The sequence below is a fragment of the Lycorma delicatula genome, chromosome 2 (assembly GCF_047948215.1).
Source record: "Lycorma delicatula isolate Av1 chromosome 2, ASM4794821v1, whole genome shotgun sequence".
NCBI lineage: Eukaryota > Metazoa > Arthropoda > Insecta > Hemiptera > Fulgoridae > Lycorma > Lycorma delicatula.
Genome location: NC_134456.1, coordinates 97,412,440 through 97,431,655, shown reverse-complemented (window position 1 = coordinate 97,431,655; position 19,216 = coordinate 97,412,440). Strand labels below are relative to the sequence as shown.

The window sequence follows — 19,216 nt, the reverse complement described above, 5'->3', positions numbered from 1 at the left end:
TGTAGGGTAAAGTAGGTGTATACTTTTACATGTAATTAATCTGTGAAAACGTGATTAGTTTTAATACAACACGTCCTTATTATCGTAAAAAAAAGTAAAATAAAATTTAAAAAAATAGTGTCATCGCGTTTAGTTATCTTTGGCACGAGAATATTTTATTCTACATGTACTAAATAGTCCGGCATTGCGAGAATTTGAAAAATGTTTCGGCAAATGTTCAAGTTCGAAAAAATCTAAATCGAGAATAAAAACAAGCAACGTTTACGTAATAATAAATGTAACAACATTAATTCTCCTTCCGAGTTCTTTTACCGGCCACGATAAAATTACATGAAAAAAGATAAAGCAAAATTAAAATTTGCATTGCATTAAATCAATATTTAATGTAAATCTTTTGCCAGCGTGTGTACACGTACACGATTTTAATCGAGTAACTTTTTATTAACATCGAATCGAAAGTATTAGCATAAATGTAATAAGAAAAACTAATATAAAATGCTACACAAAACAAAAATCATTAAAAAGAAAACGATTCTTTAATGAAATACCGTAATTATTATTATTATTAAAAAGTGTAAACAAAACAACAGTAACAAAATAATTTAATCAAACAGAGTAAATTTCATCTTTATTACCTACGTGTAGTATTTTTCTTAATATATTCATAAACAATGTAGCATAATATTATTAAGATATTATACAGTAAGTTATTACTGTAATAACCGATCTGACAAGAAGACTGATCTGTATAATTTTCTTTGACTAATAATATAAAACAACGTATTTGTTGAAATAAAAATAAAACGATAAGACAAGAACCTCGCATACATTCACATTAAAATTATATATACTTTTAAAGGAAAAAAAAATTATATATATACACAATGTTATCAGTTCAGTTTTTCAAGCAACTGCATACTTCACGGTTATCAGTGAAGTAAATTGATTTGGTACGAATCAGTTATATATTTTTATATCAGTGTATTAATAAAATACAGTAATCCGACAGTACAATATTAAATTCTACGAAATTAGTATCGGTACTTCTTTCAGTAGATCGCCGAAATGCGTTCCAGTTATACCGTTAATAATACTCATCCATTTTCAGATTATCACCGAAGGCGGTATTCTGTACATTACCTACGAGCAGGATAATAACTCGGCTGTATAGTAGTTAAGCAAGTTTCTTCGAGAAAAAACTTACAATTTAATTCAGTCAGCACATGCTATTCCCTCCGGAGAAGGGGGCGCATGGCTCCCTCTGACTAACTAGGGCCCCGGTAGGCGTTTCCTGCTAGTCCATAAGGTGCTAGTACCGAAAGGACTCCAGCGGGAAAGGACAGCGGGAAAGGACAGCGGGAAAAGACGGACTGAACGGGAACAACACCGGAAGCACGAGGCTCAAAAGCTTAGTCTCCCACGTAAATAAATTTCACGCTGGTCCATACGGATAGGAACGCAAATCACCAAATCCGTCCATAAATAAAACTTAAAATTAATAACCGCCACTAAATAACTCATCCCAACCCCGTAGGGGGAAGACACCCACCTTGTGACATCGCCACACCACACCCTCCGTTCCAAGCCCTGAACGGCTTTACCGGAAGTCGTCTTTAAACCCTCTAACCGATTACATCTCATAGTCATCAGCCAGGCCTCGGTCGTGATGGCACCGACGTAAATGCCTCAGCAGACATTTGCATCAGTAAAAAACATATCAAATTTCGCCTTCACGTAGGCTTCAAACAGACATTTTCACATCCAACCTAACATGATTCTTTCAAACTAACTGTCCGAAACCGCGGAAGCTCGAACCCCGCGCCTAGTAAAGATTTCACAACACCGTTGGTGACTGTGAATGCCTCAGAGAACGAACGAGTTCACTATATAACGTATAAAAACCGCCCGATAATGGAAATATACAGCAGCAAGGGACATTGTCCAGGTTCTACTATCTGTCGGGAGAAATATTGAAACTCCCGCCATTGTTGCGTTCCATTCTGTTCTTCGAGAACAAAATAACTGCAATTTCAGTAAAGGAAGAAAACTGCTCGATAGTAAAATACTAACATTTTTTTATAACAGGCCAATTTAAATTATTTTCTAACACGTCTGTATAATATGTATATATTGCTGCTTACAGTTTTGTTTAAATTATTCATTACGACACACTCACAGTTCCTTTTCATTACATAAAAAATTTAATATAACTAAACCGTTATCAGATGCTTGGGGAAAAGAAATTTTCCACGATATAATAAGCGAATAAGGATATTTCTTTTTTTAAGATACTTAAGAAACTCTGGGTGGGAGGAGATAATAAATACAAGTCACCACCACTAGTGAACGTCAACTAAATATCTTAACTAATATCTCATTTACTCATATTAACGCAATTGATAACCTATAAAAAAGTAAATGAAAAAGGATCATTACAGAATTAACTGGAAAAATTATAATAAAAGGTTGCAGATTGTTAGGTGGTACGAAGAAATCCACCGGGTTGGTCCAGTGGTGAACGCGTCTTCACAAATCAGCTGATTTGGAAGTCGAGAGTTCCAGCGTTCAAGTCCTAGTCAGTTATTTTTATACGGATTTGAATACTAGATCGTGGATACCGGTGTTCTTTCGTGGTTGAGTTTCAATTAACCACACATCTCCGGAATGGTCAAACTGAGACTGTACAAGATTACACTCATACATATCATTCTCATTCATCCTCTGAAGTAAAAACTGACGTTAATTCCCGGAGGCTAAACTAGAAATGAAAGAAAGAAAGGTGGTAAGAAGAGAATGAGGAAAGTAAGAAAATAAAAATGTGGACAGAATTGTACGATGAACAAAGCCTAAAAAGATAATAATAGAAATGCTGGTATATAGGAAAGAAATCACATACGAAAGATGGAAAACTATGAGACAGGCACCGGGTAAGGAACGACAACTTGCCCAAAATTATAAGGGAGGATGTTGGCAGACAAAAGGTGGAAAATATTCATAATCGCCTTACATGATGAAACTTAGATAACGGAAAAAAACAGACAACACAGGTGTCGGACTTTCCCGTCACGCGGCTAAAGCCGCGTTTCGAAAAAGTTCTAAAAGAGGGGATTCGTTTCTGATGTACGACTTACACACGTACTTAATTTAAAATATTTATCATTTTATTTAAATGTATTTTTTCGTTTATTTAATACAATGAATCTTAACTAAAGCGCGCGCGCATTCCGTATTTAATTCTCACGGGTGTGGCGGTACTAGCGGCGACGGTCGGCACAAGGTAAACTAATATAATTTTACGTAGAACAAATTTCGGTTTTACGGTCGACACATTGGTGTAGCCGTGAGACTTAACACACTAGGTACCGAATCAACCGGGCGATCGGATTCGAGAGCCGGTACTTTCTTACACTTTAAATATTATTCATTTATTTCATTTACCGCTCATCTCTGACGTCACAACGTAGCAGTTTAGAGCGTTTTTTCAGGTGGGGGGTATGTATGATTTTGCAAAAAAAAAAACTATTTTTGCAAATATTCTTTTTCAATTGTTAACAAATGTGTCTAAGAAAAACATGACCTTAATTAAGCGAAATCTCGAAATACTGAGAGCGACTTCGCTCTACACCCTCACCCCCTTGATCTTTTAAATTGAACATTTAATGGCATCCATGCCCCATATATAGACGTAATCTGACAAAGTTTGGTCAAAATCGGTCTAGCAGTTCTCGATATATAAAGTAATGTAGAGGCCAACACCAAACACACACACCTACGATTATTTAACATCCGGAATTATTTTACGATTATTTAACATCCGGATTATTTTCCATCCGGTTTTTTGGGTTCCTTAGGTGTCAATACGTCAAGATCCACTGAAAACCGCATACGCCCAAATTGGAACGATTAAAATGAGTTTCGAGTACAATATTAATAATACTTCTACAAGGTTAAACGATTGAGTATGTTAAATATGATTTATTATATCAAGAAATTGAGCTCTTTGTACTCGTATGGAATGTAAAGTGTAGTTTATATGTCCGATAAGAATAACAAAACACTTGTATTATACAATTAAAAACGTTTACTTTCAAAAGTAAAAATTATACACGAAATCAAAAAACAATGTGATAATTTTTAACAATTATAAAGAGGAAATAATCGTGGTTATTCGTTACCAACATAAAAGTATATTTAATTCGAAGACCTCAGTCATCAACATGTTTTCAGAAATGGATTATCAGTAAAATAATGACAACATTGTTTTTGCGGTGTCAGGAGAATGTTCCCAATATTTCAACTGCCAGCGCTTTGGTTCTCCATCACTTACAATAGCGCAATATCTGAACATCATTAAAACTCTTCGTGACTGAACGCTCAAAATACACTGATGTGGCATTCCAAAATACAGTTGTGTATAATAATATTTTTTATTATCACACTAAAAAAGAACATTTAAGATTTCCATTAAAGGCAATCTGTTTGGTTATTAGATGAAAAAAAGATGGGCAGAAATTTAAAGGAATTAATTGAAATCCGTTAACATGTATGATAACCAAAAAAAATTGCAGGATATTATTTTATTTGCAATTTACAAGTAACCAGCATCCCCTTATACATCAAGTAATACGGTATATATTTATTTAATGCGTTATACAGCAGGTTATTGTTAATTACAACTTAACAATAAATGAAGGCCAAGAGACAGAACTGAAAAACTAATAGCGTTATAATTACTATGTGGATGTAAAACCAAACTGTAACAGTGAAAGCGACAACAAATTGAGCGTTTCCTTCTGTTAATAAATATTAAATTCATTAAGCTATAAAATAATTCAATAAAAGTTCGTAGGCGATACGTGGACGCACTGAGTGAGTCGGTCAGTTTAGCCTGTAGAAAAATAAAGATGCCAAAATGAATACAAAGGCTAATTCCTCTATTAATCTAAAAGACAGAATAGCAATAACATATAGGTCAGCCCACCGGGCCGATCTAGTGGTTAACTCGTCGTCGCAAATCAGATGTTTAACAGCTCAACTTCGAAGTCGAAAGTTCTGAGGTTTAAATTCTAGTAAAGGATAGTTGCTTTAATACTGATTAAAATATTAGACAGTGAATACCGGCGTACTTTGGTAGTCGGAGTTCAATTCATCTCAGGAATGGTTGACCTGAGTCTGTACAACACTGCCCTTCATTTACATGTCATACGTATCATCCTCATCTCATTGGTTTGTCGAGGGAAGTTGCTTATTGTTCACTTATAGTTCACTAGATTACAACGTACACATTAGGAAAACAAATATATATATATATATATATATATATATATATATATATATATATATATATATATATATATATGTCAAATTAGCTGTTTCTTTAATCTTACTTGAATTATTTGGGACAAAGGATGGATTCTTACTCGCCTGTTAACATAGTTAATAGTCCGATGAATATTCCAGATTTAAAAAAAAAATCTGTATTAATTTAGGTATTAAAATAATAAGGACGTGTGTGGTTTGAACCGCGTCTATTTTGTAATGAGCATCACAAAGATCTAAAAACGAGTCGAATAGAAAAAAAAAATTCATACATAATGGGCTGATTGAAGGTTACTGAATTACTCGTAAAATTATTTAAAATAAATTATGGATTAGTATTTAGTATACTTGGAAAAGCATGATCAATTTTCTTAAAATGCAACAAAAGAAAAACATTAATTCAGTAGAAAGTAGTAATCTACTCCAGGAAAACAATAATCTACTTTAGTCTAAAGCAATTATCTTGAAATGAAATGAAACTGACAGCGAGGTTATCACTTAAACAAAAATGAATTTTTATACAATTATTATCTAAAAGTACTTAGAGCAGACCTTGACACACAATAAATGTAGAGAACGATGTTTAATTTAAAATATAATAATAAATACAAATATACATTTTCTATTCCACTGATTCTGGATGTAAATTATTTCTAAAGATTTTATGATATTTAGATAAAATGAAAGAATCGCCAATGAATAATTTAATATATAGAAATAACTATACGCTTATTTTGATTCTAGATGCATGTAAAAATTATTAAAACATATAATCACTTTAACAATTTGCATTAAAAATTGTAAACTGTATTTTTATCGACGTAAAAAAAATGAGTCACATTTACTATTATAGTAGATAACTCTCTCTCACACTCCCTCTCTCTCTCCCGAGCTGATAAAAAATCTGAATCACATTATGTTATTGGAAGTAACTAACCGGATAATCGAGATCAGAAAACTTGACCGATCGATCATCTAAACAGATGGGCCACGGACTTAAAACAGGTCAAAAGTTTTTTTTTTTATTAAGTTTCATAAATCGATACTCGAATTCTTTTAGATATTGTATCACTTTTTTTCTCAACGCCGAATTAACATACTAGTTTGTTCAAAAACTTCACCGCATAATAAATGTAATCTTCACAACCGTAATTTAAACAAACTTAACAAAATGTACAGATTTACATCGTTATATATGTAGAAGAAAAACACGTTAAATTTAACACTGGATTAGCGAGAAACATTATTAAACGTAACTAACCGGTTATTTTAAAATCACAAGAAAGATTATTTAAAACTTATTTTGTCCTGTAAAATAAATTATATTGAAATCACCGAAAGAAAAAGAATACTTGTAATCTTAATGTTTACATCGGTAGATAAAGGAATTTTAGCGCGCTATTAAATATTACATGATAAAAATAAAACGTATAGGTTTGTTTTATATATTCCCAAATCAGCTGATTTGGAAGTCGAGAGTTACAGCGTTCAAGTCCTAGTAAAGCCAGCGATTTGAATACTAGATCGTGGATACCGGTGTTCTTTGGTGGTTGGGTTTCAATTAACCACACATCTCAGGAATGGTCGAACTGAACAAGACTACACTTCATTTACACTCATACATATCATCCTCATTCATCCTCTGAAGAATTATCTAAACGGTAGTTACCGGAGGCTAAACAGGAAAAGAAAGAAAGAAGGTATTTTGAATGCGATCAGAAAATGCGGCATATAAAAAAAAAACGAATAATTTCAATATCAATTACGGAACAATTTCAACATAATTAACAATAAAAACCTACTTACTTAACCGGATAATCTATCGCACGTATTATTAACGACATTAACATACTATAAAAACAATTATGCTTAGAAACTTTATAGTGAAAAATAAAACAAAAATGAAACACGCATTTCTAAGGACATTACATAATACTAAATATCTATTATACATTTCAGTGTGTTTTTCTTATTTAAATGTAATTCTTATCCGACTGATAGATTAACGGTATAAAAACTAGCGTGACAAGACTGGAATAGACTAATAGTTTATTTTTTATTTTTTAATAAAATATTTCTTCTGTATTCTACTAATTAAGAACCAGTTCCATAGTACCTGTTGGTATAATTAATAGATTTCTAAATATTTGAAAGAGATACGGCCGATTTTAACAAGACTCCAACCACCACATGCTGAAAAATGCGAAATGGAATACTTACAAGACAGAATACGATAGTATTTCTAAAAAAAGAAAGAGAGAGAGAGAGAGAGAGCGAAACTTTTTCAGTTTTTTATAGGCAACAATTTTTAAACGTAGCAGGGAATAAATTACTTATATTCAAGGTTATGTATGGTATGTTGGGTGCCAAAACATAAAAATTAGCTAGGATTTTTTAGTAACAAATCATAAGTTACTACTTAAAACGACGAACCAGTTTTTAAGAACAACAAATATTATAGTATAACAAATATAATAACAACGCATCCTGTACCAAACTTACTACAGAAGCAGAATACATAAAAATTCACACCTGTATGCCAAACCCGAGAAAAGCAGAAGATATTCAGCAAGGGGATAATTATAGTGAATCATTACTCACAGAGAAAATAACTCTGTGGAATGATGCAACGTCCGGGAGATTGTTTAAAACGGTAATTAATTTTTTTTCTGCTGTGAAATGCGTTACACGCTATAATTTAAAACTCGGTAATAAAGTTTTTATGTATCATACGAGTAGCTAGCAGGGAAAGGCAAATATTTGGTTACAATACGGAAAAGTAGTGGTAAACGTGAATTATGAGATATCCTTCTCTTTATTGATCTAAAGTTACAATAAATCAAAGATAAGTACAGCGCATATGTATATTCGAACTTTTATTGATAATCTGATACCCCAGAAATGAACTTCAACGTCCACTAAGTTTATTATACACAAGATCATATAAACAAATACATAAAACATTTTATGGGCTCCCTATATCGTTTGATATTAACTCGGCTCGGTGATACATAATTAACAATGTTAGATAATATTATTTTTTCCCATATAATGGTAATAGGTGTACTTCTGTTTTATAGGATATTTAATACGCAAACCATTTTTTCCACTTGTACGCAACAGCAATGAATTTTTATCGAGATAAGTAACAACTTGACAAAGGAAGTCAAAACCAGATCGAATGCATCTAATGTAACATTGCAGGCACGTTTCAAGTAGGAACAATCATTTTTTATGAAATAATAAACTATACAAGTATTTATTATAAAGGGACAAAAATAACTTCATTAAATAATTGAAAAAACTTATAGAACACAAATTTACTAGTTATGAAAGAAATATGTTGGTGACAAAATTGAAATACAAGTTACAAATAGACAAAGAAGCAAACATCGGGAGTAACGTATAAACCAAATTTTCAATTGATCGTCGAGCTAAAGCAAATATTGAAACATGGCTAGCCCAATATTTGCTTTAATTTGCGTGTAATATGAGGAGAAATATAATGAGAATGAAAACTATAAGAAAGAAGAAAACAAAGTACGAAAGTAGATAAATTAACCCGTAAATGATATTACGGGCGAAAATTCACCGGAGGAAATTTTTGTTATTCAATTCTGGAATGGTAAACCTGAGCACCTAAATGTCTGCCAACCAGTGCTTCTCCCTATCCAGTGCTGAACTGCTAGTGCTGTTTTTATGTTGCAAGTCATTCCTAGAATCGTATTTTGAACCAGGTTGGGTGCATTTTCACCCGTTGTACTATTAAAGGAAGTTTATTTTAGAGTGTTATTAGTTGCCAGTTATATCGAAAAACTATCTTATTTTTAACATGGATTCATTTATTACTAATGGAAAAAAAAATAATCGCAAGTGAAGCCCTAAGGTTAATATTAGAAGAATCTTTTGACGATCGATATAGTGAATATAGCAGTTCTGAGCAGGAAGATGTTTATGAAATCGATAATGCAGAAGACGATGTTATGAATGGCTCCGAGCCAGATGACATCGATTATATTTCCAGTGTAGATGAGTATAAAAGTGATGATTATATTAGCGATAAAAATCTGAAAAGAGCAAAAGTGAAAAACGGTCAGAAGAAGGATCTCAGCAGTCGGTTTACGGCACAAGGTGAGAATATCGATCCTAAAAAAAAACTGCACTAACTGGAAAAGGGAATAAAAATAAAAAAATGTTCGACCAAGCACCCTGTAAAACCAAAAATACCTGCTAGAAACGTAACAAGGGTTGGACTTCCAGGGCCAAACGGAAAGGCTCTGAGGTAAAAAGCGTTGAAGAAACTTGGTGCTTATTTTTACTGCTCATGCTATATGACATAGTAAACTTTACTAGTATTGAAATTACTCTTTAACGGAAAACTATGCTGATAGGCAAAGTATTACAAAAGATATTAGTAAACTTGAGTTAACAGCCTTTACAGGATTACATTATATAACCGGTGTGAGGAAAGACAATCATATGAATGCAGATCTTATTTATGGGGTCCATTTGAAAGTCCCATTTATGCATCTAGAATGTCTCTTAAACGATTTAATTCATAGTGCTTACATTTTGATGAAAAGGCAACACGCCAAACTAAAAATTCTGAAGATACTTTTACCAACATTAGATCTCTTTGGGATAAGTTTTTCAATGAGTATTTGGAACTTCATAAGCCGTCGCTGGGATTCCGAGGTCAGTGTGAATTTTGCATGTACATTTAAAATAAGACGGATAAATATGGATTGAAGCTAGTATTTATGTGCGATTCACATTGAAAGTTCTTATTAACTGGTATTCCCTACATCGGCAAACAAACTTATAATGGATATGAACTTTTACGTCAATACATTGTGAAAAAGCTGGCAAAACCAGTTTACAACAGCAATTCAAACATTACCACTGAAAACCGGTTTAGTACTTTCCCTTTGCTTTCTGAAATGCTTAGTCTTGGTGTAACAATGGTTGGTACAGTAAGCCGAAACAAAAAAGAGATAACAGTTGAAATGCTCGATACAAAAGGACATCCAGGAAACACCTTTTTGTACGACTCTCATATAAAACAACAGTTGATCTCCTATTATCAGAAGAAGGGAAAATTGTGTTACTTGCATCTACCGTACATTACAAAGCGGATGTTTCAGAGGTAACGAAAAAGCCTGTAGCAATGAAGTTCTATAATGAAACCAAACCAGGAGTAGACTCATTTGTCCAAATGTGTAAAAACTACTCGTGCAGCCGGCGTACTAGGAGATGGCGTTTGGCCATTTTTTTTTTTTGAATCGTTGAATGCTGCTGGAATCGATGCATTTGAAATATGATGTTATGGCGACTGCATGCAACTAGCGACCAAAAGTAGACAAATCGGTTTGAGTTCCTTCCTTGGACGTGACTTAGCGTCTATTTAAGAAACAGTGCCTTACTGTACCAAATCTTCAACAGAATCTTAGATTCAAAATTGAAGCGGTTCTGGGAGGCAATAATTCCTTGCTTCCAACACCACAAGCATAAATCGCAACCGCCAGCAGAAAATCCAAAGCAAGGGAGGTACAAAGTGTCCCACAAAAACTTTGTTTCTGTGGAAAACATGGAAATAACATGTAAAATAACCTGCAAAATATAAACATTCTTTTAACAAGTTGTAATATCTCGTGTATTAGAAATGTAAATTTTTTCATAATCGGAAGTATTTGTTTTTTCTTTCGACAGACAATGTTTTCTTAAAATTATAATTCTCTTTTCTCTTAAAAGCACGAATAAATTTATTGTCATTAATATATAGAAAATATAAATATTTTATATCATAATAGAAATTTTTGTCATTTATCACCAGTTAAATTTAACTTATTTAGAGAAAACGGGTGCAAATTCACCCGTAGTACCATTTATGTATAAAAAAAAGATTGCACCATTTAAGGGTTAAGGAAACCCTAAGGCTCTCTCAAGCCTTCTGCCCGAGAAAAATAGATCAAAATCATTAAAAAAATTATCCATAGATGTACTTAACAGCATGACAAACATATTTAAAGTAAAAGAAGGAAATTTTTCTTTGAAAAATGTAGTAAAATACAGTGAGAAATATTTAAAAAGAAAAAGTTACGACTATAGACCACTTGGCATTTGCCAAAAATACAAACTTTTATTATGCTAACATAGGCAGTTTAGAGATAACGGCAATCAAATGCTTTAACTTAAATTACTTTGGTTAATTTACTGCTTGTTTTATATATTTATTGGACCCTTCGAACAGAAAAAAATACAATAAAAAGTAGCTTTTATACTATTTAAACAGCAAACTTTTTCATTTTACCTGGATAGTTTAACTGTAAATAAACTTTATCAAGAGACATTTTTATAATATTTTGATATCATTCTATGGCAAAATTATTCAATTATTATTTTTAAGAAACACAAAATCCTACATGACTGCGTCATTACTGAGAATAAAAAAAAACGAAAAATTTAGAATAATATTTTATTATTAGGTAAAATTATTTTTGTGCAGTTACATACCCACCCTATTATAAAAAGTAGGACATCAGAAAATACGTTAAAATTTTCAAATGATACCTTGAGAATCTCACTACTGTATAAAGACATCGCCCTTTTTCGTTTGTTCCCGATAACCACGAAAAATACGGAATCAATCATTAGGAAATTTTACCCTACTTTCTTACGATAACCAAAATGTTTAACACAGGTCAAACATCATTTATCTAAACATATGAAATAGTATATTTAACTTATCAAGATGTACACTGATTGTTCTCATATACCATTGACCAAAACCAGAGGTCTGGTTTTATATTGACCTTTCGAGCATTTCGTCTATTTATACATATGAGTACAGAAAAACACGATTAATCGGAACAATGTATGAGTAACGATTTTACACTGGAAAAAATATAATTTTTTCCTTTCAGAACGGCAATTTTTTTTTTGTGGGGTGGTTAAGGAGTGACGAGTTGGAGGGGAATCTTCCTCACCAACCGATCGCGTTCTCCCCTCTACTTTTGATACCATCCACCATTCCCAATTTGTATCTCGGTGATTACCGGTTACATAATTCATTATTTATGTTTTACTCCACCATTTTATATTGGTTTTTGATAAACTTGTTCATTTTGTACGTTTCTCTCGGACGCAAAAAAAGGTGATATGTAGCAGTAGCCTCCACGTAAAGTTAGATTAGAGAACAGTTCAACACAAAACAAAAATAATCATATGAATTCATTACCAAGAAAAAATGAAAATAAAACTAGAATTAATAACTAAATTAAGAATAAGAACTAAAATTGAACGAAGTGAAATGATATGATTATGGGTAATACTAAGTTGATGCAGTTCCAATTCGAATCGCATAAAGTTACCACGATTCAACACGTGGAACCCGTTTTAGACTTCTTACATCTTTACTGCTGTCTACAAGGTTCTACTTTTTCCTGTTTAGCCTCCGGTAATTACCGTTCAGATATTACTTCAGAGGATGAATGAAGGTGATATGTACGAGTGTAAATGAAGGGCAGTCTTGTACAGTCTCAGTTCGACCGTTCCTGAGATGTGTAGTTAATTGAAACACGACCACCAAAGAACACCGGTATCCACGATCTAGTTTTCAAATCCGTATGAAAATAACTGCCTTTACTTGGACATGAACGCAGGAACTCTCGACTTCCAAATCGGCTGATTGAGGAAGACGCGTTCACCACCAAACCAAGCCGGTGGACTGCTGTCTAGAAGGTTATTAATAGCTAAATAGTTTACGCGGTTGTTTAGCCGCAATTTATATTTTGTATCGAATCGCTGTAATTCTTCTTCAGCATACGATAAATTTAGATATTCGTGGATTCCACTGTTTCTTACGAATCAAGGCGCCTCTGTGACTTGAGTAATTTTTTTGGGGAATAGCAAAATAATTTCGACGTTGCTACTGCTTGCTGTACACCAAAGCTGGATCCCATAGGTTTAAATACCTTAAGATGGATGAGAAAACGAGAAAAAATACAAATAATAAAAATTAGTAAATTTTACAACCGACAGATTATCGATGCCAAAGTTTTGTTTCGATCAAACAATTATTTAGTCTACCATTTATATATAATATTTGGAAATTATACCTCCATTTACAGCGTATTATTACAATGGAAGGAGAAAAGAATACGTAATAAAAATTGATTTTATCGCACATTAAATGAGCATTCTACATCAAATTTCCCCTTTTGCGTCTACATCGAAAGTTCAAAAAAAAAAGATACTAAGCTAAGGTCAAATTTGAAAGCGTCACTTGTTCATCTTGATTTGTGATATTCATTAAATTACACAAAGAAATCGTACATTTTAAATAATCGTCTCGTTAAAGTACAGTAAAAGAAGAAAAAAATATATTAAAAGTAATAATATAAATCGACAAAACATTTTCTACCGATACATTTTAAATAAAACAGCAAGCGTGTAACAAAAAAAAAAAAAAAAAAACGACGTAACAAAAACATGAAGTTAATAACAACAATGTAATCAGGCAGTGAACACCTAACCGTTATAAAAGTTGTTACTAAAGTCAGCAAGTTTTTCTTTTATATAATCATAGTTTATGAAAGGGATAAAACGGATTAATTGAATTATCGCATCGTGATTATATGTAAGTACAGATGATAGATAAAACAGTACGATCTAGTCTTTTTTTCTTTTTTTTTTTTTAAAGCGCTGAAGTCTGGGTGCCGCTTCAGGATTAGTACATGCACTCTCAAAGTTCTTTGACCTTTAAATTCTTAACTACACACGGTGGTAACATTCACTGCAGACGTACTTCCTCTAGTCACATATACCGTACGATTATAGATTTAAACGGCACAGAACCAAGATTAATGTAAATAACGAGTACGAAAATTTTCGATGCGCAATCGCCGTATTCGATATAATTTCCTTTCACGACACCAACAGATCAGCCGTTAACAAATACGGGTAAGTAGTACATTTATTAAATAAACAAATTAAAAATCCAGTAACTTTTTAAATATCTGGAATTCTACTTGAAAGGGATCTTATCGGACAATTACGCAGCCCGACACTTGGTGACGCAAATGGCATTGTTGTTAATGACGTCTGTTTGTAACCCCGTTAGTATTAGTTTCCTTGTTTACCGCACGGTCGAACACGACATTTGGATCGTGTGGTATATTAATTTCTATTTATGAATATTTGGTCAAATTTAAAGGGCATTAATTTATTATTGTTTAACCGTAAGGAACCGTACCTTTATTTTTTTATTTGATGTTAATGTCTTGATAAATTTTAAATTATAATATTTGTGTAACAACAAATTTAACTAAATTTATAACAATAACTTTTTAAATCGTCTTTGTACATATCTTTAGTGATCCGTAAAGCAATGTCACCCTGGTGATCAACTGTGTTTCTACTGGCAATTTTTTTATAATCTGGCAGACACATATTTATAATGCGGCCGAAAAGTGTGTTTGACTTGTTCAAAATTTTTGTTGTATGTTTATATATTTCTTACGTTCGAGTACATTATATCAGTTTATTCTTTTTTGTATTGTTGACAATATTGTTGAATTTGAGATTTATATATATGAGATGATAGCAAATATTTACTAAAGAGAGGTTTTATTTGATATTTTTATTATGTTGTTATTTTCATAGTTTCACGTTTTTATGAAAATAAAAATATCCTTAAAGATCTATTAAAGATATCTTTTAATTATGTAGATCTTAGTCGAAGTGTCGAAGTAATTCAGTCGATATATTCCAAGAATTTTTTTTTGTAGCTTTTGTTTATATCGATTTCTTTTTGATTTGTCGTTGCAAACGTTTTTATTTTAAAATTAGTATTATTATTTACGAACGTCAAGAGCAAAATTGTAGTAAATTTAAGACTGACAGGTAAGACTGTAATGTGTTAGATATAGGTAAGACTCATAAATTCGTATCTATGAGTGTGCGTCCCGTTTACTCGAACGAATATGAAGTGGAGTAGCAGCAGTTTTATTTGTGTAATAATGAGTTTTTTAGATTTTTGTTAGTAAGATATATTTTTCCCCTATTTTATTTTTGTTTTTTAACCCGATACTGCTTTCTTTTTCCTGTTTAGCCTCCGGTAATTATCGTTCAGATAATACTTCAGAGGATGAATGAGGATGATATGTATGAGTGTAAATGAAATGTAGTCTTGTACAGTCTCAGTTCGACTATTCCTGAGATGTGTGGTTAATTGAAACCCAACTACCAAAGAACACCGGTAACCACGATCTATTATTCATATCCGTATGATAATAACTGACTTTACTAGGAATTGAACGCTGGAACTCTTGACTTCCCAATCGGCTGATTTGGGAAGACGCGTTCACCAGTAGACCAACCTGATGGATTTAACCCGCCATTGCTGGCTAGGCCATATGTTACGCCGTTGCTGGTGAGCGCTCCGCTAACCGTTCGGCTTTTTCCTTCCATAGTTCGATTGTCTATTTTACGCAAATAAGTATTTTTTATTTATATTTTATTGTTCGTTATTACTAATTAATGATATAAAATTAATTTTCTGTTATATACTATTTAATAATAACTATTACTTACATAAATATTTTGTTCGAGTTGCTTCTGGAGATTTTAGATATATATTACGATTTTTTTTTAACGTGTCCACTATTAGGCATCGCTTCAGAGGATGAGATGAATGATTTGTAGAGTGTGTGAAAATGCCATGCCTGACCGGAATTCGAACCCGGGACCACCGGATGAAAGGGCGAGACGCTACCACTCGCGGAGGCGGGCTTAGATACACGTATAACCATTTGCATAACGCACGTAATTTATTCTTTCACTTACTTCATTTTAATATACAAACAAAACTATCGTTCAAGTTTCCAGTTTGAAAATTAAAAGATAACAGTCAACATTTTATAAATTATAAGAAAATTGTTTTTATACTACCAATAACAAAACAAATTAATGACTAATTTTTGTTATATTTTTGGAAAGATGTATCCCATATACCTAAAATAGTTCAATTATTATAGAGTAATATTTTAGCTAATCATCGCTTTTGGTGTCTAATCCCTTCTTTTTATTGCATTTTGTGTAAATTATAACTGCATGCTTCCTACAAATAGCACAGTTTTCCTGTTTTTTTTTTATGTGGGCAATAAGAGCATAAACTTGCGTAAAAACATAAAACATTGAACGCATAAATATACACTTGAAATACTGAATTTTCCGTAACACAATTACTGTTACTATTACTGAGCGCTGCGCTCACCGACATGACACGGAATAAATAAATTCTGAAAACATCAACAAAAAATACGATAATATAAGAAATAATGATGACTATCTTTAAACGTCCAGTACAAAAGATACATACTCAATCGCATTTCTAAGAACTGTAAGAAAAAAACTATAATAGAAAAGCATATAGGGTGAGCACAACGCTCTGTAGCCAGCAACGGCGGGTTAAAGAGATCTAGAAACTTTTTCTGAAAAAGTTGGCTACTTCGTAGTCGTCGGTAATTTTTTAATCGGTTTAGCATTACTACACGAGTGTGATAATGTGTTGACATTTCAATGAATCAAATTCCTAATTACATTTTTCGAGAGTATTTCGTAGTGTATTATTTCACATATTTTTTATAATAAAAAATATATACAAACAAAACTATCTTAGTGTTTGTTTGTTTGTTTGTTGTTTGAAAGTCTTTGTTTTTAACAAAGACTCTCAATCAGATTCCTCATAGAATGAAATCGTTTTAACAAACCGTTATCGAAAAAAATTCGATAAAAATGATTTAAAAGGAAAAATAGTAATTTTATAAACACAACTGAATTTAAAAAAAAAAAAACATTTTTTAATTAATCTATACGGTAAAAATAAAGCTTCGTTAAACGCATCGTCGATGTGAGATTCGAGAAAATCAAATTAACAATGACATCATGACATCTCAAATATAAAACAGGTAAGAAGATGAACTCTAGTTAAGATCTCGCTCAGTAACGTGGAATCTTACGATAAGTTACCACGTTGGCTGCAGTGCCGATACAAGCGTTTACACTGAGGATTTCCTATTGTGTCCTCGATTTCCCTTCTTCGCTATTCAGGTCCGGATAGTTGGTAAAAAAAAAAGTAAAATTTACCGTACTTTGGTGCGATACCAGACGTACAGGATCGACACGGTTGCAGCGTAAACAAGATAGATATTTGTACAGTTTATGACATTTTTCTTTCTTTTTCCTGTTTAGCCTCCGGGAATTACCGTTCAGGTATTTTACTTCAGAGGTTGAATGAGGATAATATGTATGAGCTTAAGTGAAGTATAGTCTTGTACAGTCTCAGTTCGACCATTCCTGAAATGTGTGGTTAATTGAAACCCAACCACCAAAGAACACCGGTATCCACGATGTAGTATTCAACTCCGTATAAAAATAACCGCCTTTACTAGGACTTGAACGCTGGAACTTTCCACTTCCAAATCGACTGATTTGGGAAGAGGCATTCACCACTAAACCAACCCGGCGAGTACAACTTATGACACTGCTAAGTAACAGTAACACTAATAGTTCTATCAATAACTGACAGATAGCGTTAGAAAAAGCAAAAAAATACATGATACGGGTGTTCTATAACGCACTAGTGGAACCACGAATACCGGTTAATGGGTACTTAAACGAAAATTACACACGCATAAAAAAGTATCCTAGCCAACGTGTTATAGTAATAGTAATAATGATAATAAAAAACTCCTTTATTTTAGGATTTATTTTCTTTATTATCACTTATAATTTAACAATAAACAGTTGAATCTCGTAAAGAAACTATATCTTATGTAGCAACATAGAAGTATTTAAAGATGAGGAAAAGTTCGAAACGAGTCCGTAAATTCCGAAGAAGATTTTTAAAAAAATGTTTGAAACAAGTTACGTATTATGTTTGTTCAATATTTACTTTGGATTTTGAACAGTTTCCGACGGTATCGAGATAAGGTTCGTTCACAACTAACAGTTAACAATTAAGGTTCATCAGTCAATTAACAGGGGCCCTAATACAGTAACTTCTAAAACGTCATATTTTACATCCGCGGAACAGACTAGCGCGTCTTTTAGCTGCAGGTCCCTTCTGTCGACTACGTATTTGTGAGTTATTGTACTCTGATCAAGCCGGGGATTAAAAGTCACCAGAACGTCCAGTTCATAGTACATAATCTATACGACTCGTACGATCATCCTAAAATAAACCGGTTTTACTTCACAAAAAATAATCTTGCATCTTTATATCTCAGTTATAACTTAACAGGAACAGCTGATCGAGTCGATTAAACAGTTATTTGAAAACGTCGTTTGTGATTGAAAAATTAAAAAACTAATTATAACTGAAAGAGAGGTTAAAGAATTAATAATGTGAGGCTTACTTAGTTTATTACGTTTGTAAACTTATGATAAGTTATCAGATCTGTTTCCTAGTTTTACTGAGAATAAATAAAAAAAAAATCATTTGGTAAATAACTGATAAAAGATTTAATTTCCATTTGTATGAAAATCTGGTTCTAAAAGATCTTTTCAGAATTTTTTAACAACTTCAACAATAATACTACAGGTTGCATTAACACCCATTTAAAAAGTGGTTTAGGTAACTCCTTGATTACGATCGAATAAGTTTTCATACTTTTATGTGGACGTTAATGTATCGATCGATTAATTTGAAATACTTGAAATAACATATACACATAAGGAAACGATTTAACATCTTATGTACATTTTAATATCTTGTAAAATTTAATCATGAACTGAAGTGTTTCATACAAACGCAAATAAGATTCGTTTATATAATATTACATCATCGGTTTATTACTGGGAAACTTGTTTATTTAGTAGTTAATTAATTTATACG

The 19,216-nt window shown here is 32.4% G+C and overlaps 1 protein-coding gene across 10 annotated transcripts in view; it reads right to left on the bottom strand.

Moving 5' to 3' along the window:
- Positions 1-19,216, bottom strand: part of trol (terribly reduced optic lobes) — a 1,106,314-nt gene that overhangs the window by 1,025,763 nt on the left and 61,335 nt on the right. The window lies entirely within an intron of this gene.